The 9,628-nt window shown below is 53.6% G+C and overlaps 1 long non-coding RNA gene across 4 annotated transcripts; it reads left to right on the forward strand.

Moving 5' to 3' along the window:
• Positions 1–292: 292 nt before the first annotated feature.
• Positions 293–8,871, forward strand: LOC129736799 (uncharacterized). 4 transcript variants are annotated; one of them, XR_008733873.1, is made up of 4 exons: positions 293–360; positions 636–718; positions 1,256–1,598; positions 3,529–8,871. It is a non-coding gene; the product is annotated as an uncharacterized LOC129736799 (long non-coding RNA). The 4 variants fall into 4 exon arrangements; XR_008733874.1 differs by having other exon boundaries at positions 309–360; positions 617–718; XR_008733871.1 differs by having other exon boundaries at positions 304–718.
• Positions 8,872–9,628: the final 757 nt, after the last annotated feature.

Consider the following 9,628-nt stretch of genomic DNA (forward strand, 5'->3'; position numbering starts at 1 on the left):
GTTTTTCATCAAAACCACAAGGCTGTCTTGTTTTCTTCTCATTTCTATGATGTCTTTAATGGGTAATTTGAGCACTGGGACAGTGACTGATGGATGCAGCTGGAAAATCAATAAAGAGCTAAATCTGGAACAGAAAGATTCATGTTTGTTTCCCTGACTGTACCAGTGGCTTAAAGTACTTCAGCTTTCATCATACTGTGCTGTACAGCCCTCGCTAAATTTGGGGAATCACGTGAATTTGCATTGCCAACATGCAAATGTCTTTGGTCAGACACAGCACTGTGGTACAGCTGAACACTTTGTACCTGTTCCTGGCTCTCACCCTGCGATTCCCCTCTGACAGAGGACTGTCCTCTTCAGGTGAGGACAGTGAGGCTCCAGGGGAGACCCAGGGACTCACCCCCAGCCACAGGTGGGGCTTTTCCCCAAGCTGGGATCAGCCCTGGCCACTGTTCACTGGGGATGCTGCTTGCTGGTCCCCACGCGGCTGGAGCAGTTGCGTGCTTGGACAGTTTCATGCTATCTTTTGCCAAACACAGATCTTCTTGTTTGTACTCTTTGAGGTCAAAATGGGCCAGAAACTATATGTCAGGGTTTTTTTAATTTCCTAAAGCAGGAGTGGTTCCTACCCACAGGGCCTGCGGCAGAGGGGAAAGGACACCAGCAAGTTCCCACAAGAGATGTTCTCAGAATTTTGCTGCGTTTGCAGATGTCGAAGGTGGGTTGTTGGGTTCAGCCAGCGGAGCAGGCACTGGTGATGGAGCCAGCCCTCAGGCTGAGGCTTGAGGCCGGGGGGGGGGGGGGGGGGGGGGGGGGGGGGGGGGCGGTGCCCCCAACCCCACCCAAGGGTTGGACAGTGCCCAGCTGAGATGTGCTCAGCATCGCCTGGAGCTCCCTGCTGGACCACCATGGGTGGGAGCTGCACGGGGACCCCCCAGCTGGAATGAACCCCCCGGACGGGGCTGCTGGGGCCGCTGCAAGGTGGGAAACCGTTTCCCAGGGCTTTCCCGAAGGCTTTCCCGACGGAGCGGGGCGGGGGGGGGGCAGGATGCTGCCGCGCTCCGCCGCCGCTCGGCGGGTCCCTGCTGCCCTCCGCAGGCGCAGCCCCGAACCGCAGCGAGCTGCCCCTCTACCCGCGGCTCCGCGGGGCGGCCGGCGAGAGCCGTGTTCCTAAGAAAGGGTTGTGGGGGACGAGGCCAGGAAGCTCTTCAAGAGAAGCTCCTCTTTTTTTTTCTTTTTTTTTTTTTTTTCTCAGGCGCTGACCGTGCCTACCTGCCCCCCAGGACCACCCTGCGCCCTCTGGATGGATGTGTTCACCTTTACCAAATTTTGCATTTCCACATAAGCCCTCATGGATAGTGGCAAATAAATCCCGCTTTGGGCTCTTTCGCATACCCATCCCACCGCTCAGCTGGACGCATGGAGCTGGGTGCTACCAAGGGGTGCATTACCCCTCAGGACAGTTGTCCCCGGGGCTGTGACCGAGCAGATGGACAAGTGGCTCTGGCACAAGGACCAGACACCCACTGTGTCCCTTCCTTCATCTCCCACCACCGAGCACCCCAGGAAGGCACTGCAGAGGAGGACACACCGCGTAGGTGAGCATCACAACCACCCCGTGATAGGGAGTGACAGCATGGGAGCTTGCAGGCTTCTCAGTCTTCAGATCTCTTTTTATCACTATAAATTCCATTACTTCAAATTCAGTCAAGTCCTTCAGGATTTTTTTTTTTAAGCCAGTTATAAAAAGGACATTAGAATTACAGTTCTGGTGCTAACAATAGCATTACTCAAAGCTGCTGGCCAGAAGTAGAGAGCTCTGGGTAGAATAAAGACCTAAACTAAATTGTCAATAATAACTTCTTTTTTCCCCTCCCTGTCTTCCAGCCTCCACAATCTGCCCGGGTCTGTCCATCTTAATGAGTATTACAATGGTTTCAAATTAGATCTACAGAAAATTGAATTTTTTCCCCTCAGAAGCTTATTCTGGCCTTTAAAGGCCAGTGATCATATTTTGGTTTGTATAAGAGCATCTTTGATCTCAAAGGCTCTCAGCTTGTAGAGAGATACGGCTCATTACCAGCAATTCGATGCTGTTGAAATGCAGCCACAACTGAAAGGATGACAGGCACCGTGCTGCAGCACCCAACATGTCAGGAGAAGAGTTAGGGAGACGTTTGGCCAGGGGTGCTCGGTCCTGGCCCCCCACTGCCCTGCGTGGCTCTCCTAGACAGAGCACCGCTCTACTGACACCCAGCTGGCATGTAGGTGATCACCCTCCCCCAGGCAGGTGCTGGGTTTGCAGCCAGAGGCTTTCAGCACCGTTTGACTCCTGAAAGTATGGGATGAAAGAGCCCCAGCAGCCCAACCTAGCTCCAGGTGGGTTATTGGGGAGCCCCTGGGGACACCCTGGGTGACAGCAGTGTCTTGCTGAGAGGGTGATGCAGCCAGTAACCTGGCAATGCACAAGGGATTTTCTCATCTATGTGACTGACCCATGTAGCATCGCTGCTGACCCAAGCATGGGGCTCAGGCACAGGTGCTGTTCGGGGAAGGGATCATGCTGGCTGCAGGAGACCTGCTGCTTGCTCACTGCTGGAAAGGTACAGCAATTAGACTTTCCAGGAAAGCCCGTTACCATAGCAGGGCACTGGGAGCAGACAGTCACTTACCTCATCCACAAAACAAGGGGGATTTAGTCTTGGGGGGGGTTCAATGGGCCCAGCAGCTGCAATTAGACCTCCCATCTGCTTTGCATCTAGATAGCGCAAAGCCGAGCAAATCGTGAGCAATGTGATGCCCTGTGGCAGCATCCACAGTCTGGGCGTTGTTTGTAGGGGCACTGGGGACAAATGATTTCATGGTGCGTGGTTGGGGGGTAAGATGGGGCTTGCACCTGGGTGTAAGAGAGGCCAAGGGGTCTGCCCTCCTGCTCCTGGGAGAGAAGGCAGCAGAGGCTGCAGAGTCTCTGCTCCTTTCAGCCATACTGAGGCAGGTAAAGAGTCCCCAGTGCCCTGGCAAGGATGGGGCAGGGTCTGCCTTGGTGCTCCCTGCTCCAGTGGGGGCTGCTGCTTCGTATGGACAAGGCTTTTTCATAGAGCAGTGCCATGAGGCCCACAGCAGTAGTTTGATAGTTGGTTTGAGAAAGGTCTGTAAAGATATCAACTCCCCCAGGTATTCCTAGAGCAGCCTCCACAGAGTCCTTAATGACCTGCAGCAGCCACCTCTGCTCACCCCAGCACCCATCCTGAGCACCCACTCCCAGTGATGGGTGAGTAGGGCCAGATAAGCTATCAAAAGCACCCTGCCAGCTGGGGGCTAGATGAGGGCCAGGAGCTAAATAGGGTGTCAGGGCACTAACAGGCTTTAATGACCCTGACCAGCCTCCCCTGGAGCCACAGGCCCTGGGGGATCCATTTAAGCTCTGCCAGGGGCATCAGTCACTGCCTAAGTTGTTTTGAGGAGCGTTGGTCTCCTGACCTTAACCCATGGACTGATTTCCCAACTTGATCTGCTTTATCACTGTAGACCTGCTGAAAGATGACCAGGTGCCTCTCACTGATCCTGAACTGCAGGCTGATTTTCTGGCTTGATTTTAGACCTGTCTCATTGTGGGGAACTTCCCTGATGGTCTGTCTGGACTCCTGGTTGAACATTTCTACTACCTCTGCATCTGCCACGATTTGGAGCAGAGGAATGGGGTCCTTGCCGGTAAGACTGCCCCATAGCTGTGGTGTCTCTTCTGGCTTCCTGGACCTTTGGGAGCCCCTGGCCCTTGCTGTGCCCTAATGGGGGGTGGGGTGGTGGGGGTTGTATAAGGACTACCGGAGCACATACAGCGTTATGAGAGAGGGAACTGTGGGGTATAGGTGTTAACAGGGCACTATCTGCTGGGGTGCTGTAGGACAGTCTCCTCTGCGATGCCCGTTGCAGCACTTGCCAATGCTGCTCCAGTGCAAGGACCTTGGAGACGGGTGTACCCACAGCTGGGGTGCAGAGGAAGGAGGTGACATGTTAAGCTGTGCAGCAGCAGTTGAGCTGTGAAGCTGCAGCTGATTTCTCAGGCATGCTGGTGCAGGGATGCAGACTTTGCACTTGTGGGTCTGGGATCAGATTCCTCACCGGTATCTGTCTCTGTTGTGCTGCCTTTTGAAGCACACACCGAGATGGCCACGTTTCCAGCACGGAGTCAGCTCCCTGTAGTGATAACCTTGTGCACAGGCACCCATGTGAGGAGCTGGGAAACCAGAAACTTAGACCCCACAGAGTGCTCTTACCAGAGAAGTCCCCTGACTCTGCGTGGGGTCAGGCAGTAGTAAACGGAGTCTGGGGAATTTACTTTCTTCTTCAATCCTTACTCCCTGCAGCTGCTGAGATGGGATGCCATGAGCAGGAACGTACTTGCAGAGGATGATGAGATGCAATTGCCGTAATGTCTTTCTCTTTTTCAAGCCTATTTCATTTAAGCTTTTTGCAGCTCCCGCAGGTGCTTGGGTTGCAGCAAGGAAGGCAAGTGGTGAAATTATAATGGCAGAGCTTGCTAAGAGCAGGAGGGACAGGTTAAGCTATAGCTGTGCTGTAGTCAGGCAGGTGTCTGGTGGAGAGATGATTCAAACCCAAATGAAGTGATTTCTCCTGGTGCTGCTCTAGCCTGATAACTGTGATAACACAAATTGAATGCATTTGTTGGCCTTGATTCACATCACGGTGGGTGTTTTCAGTGGCTGAAATGTCAGTGCAAGGCAGGTTTTAGGAGGACTTAAAAAATAGCTGTAGTTAGGGCTGGGCTTGGAATATTTGCCCGTGGGAGGAGCATGCAAAGGTGATGGGTGCTGTCAGGAACCAGAGCTGCTAGTGAAAGAACTGGTTTCATCCTAAACCATCTCAAGCTCACAGGATATAGGGGAGACAGGGAAATGCAACTGTGATGACATAGTTCAGCCAAAGTGAGAGAAGTTTTGACAGCTTTGGCACCAGCTGATCTGTAAGGCAAACTCCAGCCCCAAGGAGAACGGTGAAGTAAAATCAATCTGGGCAGATTTAGCTAGGATGACTGTCTTCTCCATGGAGCTTAATCCAGGACATGGACCCGCAATGCCTGGGATGTTTCCACCTCACCCACATACTCGGAGAGAACTGAAGCACGCTGTTAACAGTTATCCTGGCTGTATTAAATCAGGCATACCATGCCTTTTCCCTCCTTGTCCTCAGAAAAGGGTTCCATGGCTTTTCCGTGCTTAGTATGTCCCGTTCCCATCTCCCAAGCCTTTTGAGGGAGGGAAAGGCTGTCAGGTCTTGTACATAGCTCACTGCTGGTCTGCCCTGAGCTGCCTTTCTCTGCTTTCTGACTAGTTGTGCTGTTATAACACACTGATCTACTCTTGGCTTTCAGTTTAAGGGGTGAAACTCTCAGATGCCGTGTGTGGCTCTCCAAGGCATGGGCTCTGCCCTCCCAGCTGCACCTGCTGGATGCTTCTCTGCTGCTTTCCTGCCAGGCTACACCCTTGTACCAACCCGGGGTTTGGAGGCTCTTGTCACTGCCTCTGTTGCGCTGCTTGTCTCAGCCCCTTTGGGACCCTGTGCCAGGACAGTCCCCAGGATGGGACAATGGCTTCAGCTCACACTGTCCCAGTAGGTAAACTGGGTGACTGTAGCTTGGCAGGCTTCCCCCACAGAGGCAGTGTTGGGGGAGTAGACATGGACACGCAGAAGCTCATCACGCTCAGCTCCTGTCACTGAGAGAGAGAGAGATGTGGAGGCAGACAGAGCAGTAAGGATGTACTGACAGCTTGTTGCCTTCACTTACCTCATGGTGGCAGGTGCTGGCTGCTTCCCCAGGGCAGTTTTGCCAAATTTATGTGTATTTTTTCTGCTGTCACCACCCTGCACCTGCAAATATAGACCTTTGAGGTGGGCTGGGCAGCTATCCTCTGTGCAGAGAGCTGGGGGCTGCTGGCAGGAGCAGTGTCCCAGGAGCTGCTCCTAGAACCTGTCATGAGCTGCTCGGTCCTCTGCTTGTGTCCCCCTGGGGACAGTGGGTTTGACTTTTTCCAGCTGGCCAAATACAAAGGCCACAAAGCAACTGGCTGCACAAGCATTGTTGTTGCCTGGTCAGCTGGTGAAAGTGGGTTGTAGACCCACCTTCAACAGCTCAGCTGGCAGTGTCATGGGCTGGCAGGAGACTTCCAGCACATGGTTCTACCTCCATGGAGGAGCCTCCATCAGCTCTTCATGTGAACAGCACCGTGCGGATGTGTGGCTGGGCAGGCGTTGCACATGATGTGCCAGTGGAGGACTTTTTAATGATGCCTCCAGTACTGGCCAAGGCAGGTTTGTCAGATGTGACTCACCTGCCTCATGACAAATCTGGCTGGCCAGACAAGTGACCTTTGAGTCTTGTGTATTAGCTCATGGAAACCCGAATCAACAATGACTGAGGAAAGGGAAATACCTGACAAGGAACAATCCCAGGACAGCCCCGCTGAGGAGCTGGGATGAGCAGGGGTAAGAACCGCAAGGTGAGGGGGGAGGGACACCCATGCCCCCCTGCTTTTCCAACCAGCATCCACCCATAAGCCAGCCAGCCAGCAAACTCTTTTGGAAAGCATTACTTCACAAAGAAAAATGCTCAGTGGCTGACAGTGCCTCGGGCAGAGCACTGCTCTAGCAGAAGTTTAGGCTCAGAGGCCAACTCCTTCCCCCTCATGCCTGGGTCTGGGTGGCTTTCTGGCCCACCCTGTAGGGTGTCCTTGGGGCCAGCGCTGCTGGCGTGCTGTCCTGTCCCTTACCCAGGCCCTGGGTGATGGAGAAGGAGCTCTGCACGTAGGTTAACCTAATGCTGTAGAGGGGTGGTTTTGTTCAGAAGGGGACTTTCAGCTGTGTCATTAGGTGTTGGGCTGCTTGCTCTGCTGGAGCCGCTTGCAGCAGCAGATCGGTGGCTGGTCAACATCATCCTGAGCCTTGGTCCTTTGGGTGCGTCTGCCCCTGCACCAAGCCATGGTTTGGCTCAGACATCCCACTCCAGCATGTGCCAAGAGTTGCTCTCTGTGTTCCTGCAGGAGCAGCTGCCGAAACATGCTTTTCCATGCTGGGGATTGACATTTTTTGCTCTGGACACATGGAGTGACTGATGATGAGCAGGAAAATGAAGTGTTTCTCTCGGCAGCAGGGGGTGAGATGCGTGCAGAGGGAAGGAGTAGAATTCTCTGTGAATTGGCAAAGGCAGCCAGGTGTGAGAGAGAAGCATGGGTGTTGTGGGGTGCCCCCACCCCAGGGGTCTCAAGCTGGGTCATTGACATGTACTATCTCCTCTCCCTGGACACCTCCTCCTGGGCTGCGTGGAGGGTTGGGGGACTTCTTGGTGAGGACGGGGTCCATCCCACAGCTTTTTATCAACTAGAAGTGGGACATCTGAGCTGGGTGAGCAAATTAATCCAAGCAGGGGGCTGCTGAGCCACACAGAGATCCACTCCTTTAGTTGGCAGCTGTGGTGGTCTCTGATATCACTGTTGCTGCCTTCTATCCCTGGATATTCATCATTGCTTCTCTGCTGGAGGCCATCTCCACCACAGCCAACAACATGGGAGTGCTCCTCAGCCGTTTCTGGGGGGAGTCCAGTGGATTTAGGTGAAAGTGCTGGAGGAGGTGTGATTGTGGACTTTGCACAGGAGTGGCTGATGAGATGTCACATCCCTGACAGTGAGTCTGTGGTGGAACAGGGGTCCCCACCAGGAGGGACGGTACCAAATGTCAGGAGTGTGGGAAGAGCTGGTGCCTGGGGTCGTGGCACATTGCTGTCTCAGCCAGCTATGCTGTGATGTTGTTAGAGGAGCCTGTTATGGGGAAAAGGGAAATAGAAGAACTGGGCAGTGAAGGGAAGGGAGACACGAGAGCCAGTCAAATACACATGTCTTGCACCTCAGGTGGTGATGAGGCAGGGTTAGCGACCTCACTGCTGCTGGACCCTCTGGCTGCCCAGGACACCTCTTGGGATGGCAGATGCCAGGTGTCGGGCCACCCTGCTCAGGTGGCACCGCAGTCCCCTGAAGGGATGCCCATAAGCCTTGACCTCAGCCTGCTCACGCATGTTAAACAGCGACTGCTGCCTTTCCCTGGCATTGTGCGAACCCCAGCCCAAATATGTGTAGGTTTGCAGTGAGGGAGAAATGAAAAAGCTGCCCAGTGCTGGGGGTATGACAGTGCAGCCCTTGGCTTTTGTTTGGCCCTTTTCTCAGGTGAGGTCCCGCTGGGATCACCAAGGGTGAGTAAATCCTTCCATTCCCAGAGCCCATAGGTGAGGGCAAATAAACCGTTGTCCCGGCTCTGCCTGTGCACAGATGCTGAGCCCTGTGGGGAAGGGAGGACAGGCGTCCCACCATCTGATCCTCCTCCCCAGTCCCACAATGAGCGAGAAGCTCTTCCAGCAAGAGATCAGAAACCCAGGCAGCACAATTAGAATTATAATAATAGTAATTACTGCCTTGCCTCTCTCTAAGGATTTTCTAGTGAGGCTCACCAGGTGCTGGCTGGGCATTAACTAATTAAAGCAATAGCATCCACGTGAAGGGGATGGGTGCCAGCTGGGTCACGGGACTGCAGCAGCTCAGCTGGGGGCTCGTGATCTCCCTGCCCTCATCTTTATCCAGGCTTGGGGGGGGAAGGTTAAAAGGGAGGAGCTCGATTGGGAGGTATGTCCCCGAATGGGCCCTCTTACCGCAGGGATGAGGGTTAATGTATGGGAGAGAAGAAGAGCAGGTCAGGAGCACTCCGCATGCTACCCACGGGTGCTCCTCTGGTCCCCAGTGATGTGAGCTAAAGGGCTTGCGCATACCTCTGTGTGCGTTTGGGGATAAATAAACTCTAATGCATCAACTTCTGTGTGTGCACATGTCTGTACGTAGGAGGCTGCTCCTGCACGCAGATTTCCATCAACACACAAACGCCAGTATGTGGGCCTGCGTAGATACAAGCCAGCACAATAACACAAAGGCTGGAGAAAATGTTTCACAGGGAGAGACCTGAAGACCTCAAATTGCTCAGTTTATCAAGGAAATTGAGAAGTGTCTTGATTTTGGTGTGTAAGTATCACCACAAGGAGAAATTGCTTGGCGCTAAAGGACTCTTTAATGTCAAAGAACGAGAAGCCTGCCAAAGTCAGACTAAAAAGCAGGCACACATGTTAGCAGCTAAAGGGATGAGCAGCGGAAGCAAACTGCCAAGGGACATGGCAGGACTTTCTGTCTGTGGGTGAAGGGCAGCCTCATCTCTCTGGCGGAGATGTGTCTGCCAAATTATTCTGTAATCAGGCATGCAACATGAGTGTAAGCGGATGATATTTATTATGTTTTTACAGCCCCTTAGATCTGTTTTTTTTTTTTCTTTCTTACTCCTTGAACGAGGCCTGGGATGCTGTCTCAGGGTATGGGGTCATGAAGCATCCACGGGACAGAGCCCAAAGCTGCTGCCTGGCCTCTGTGCAGTGGCGTCTCCCAGCTCTGCTGTGTGGATTGTTCCTGATCACTTACTGCCCTTTTCTCATCAACCCTGGGAGCGGGGCTGCCACGTGGCCCTCACGTCTGGGAGGCTGGTGCAAATGTGGGGTGTATCAGGCAGATGCAGTTTCAGGCGC

Source organism: Falco cherrug, chromosome 9, assembly GCF_023634085.1.
Source record: "Falco cherrug isolate bFalChe1 chromosome 9, bFalChe1.pri, whole genome shotgun sequence".
Classification (NCBI taxonomy): Eukaryota; Metazoa; Chordata; class Aves; order Falconiformes; family Falconidae; genus Falco; species Falco cherrug.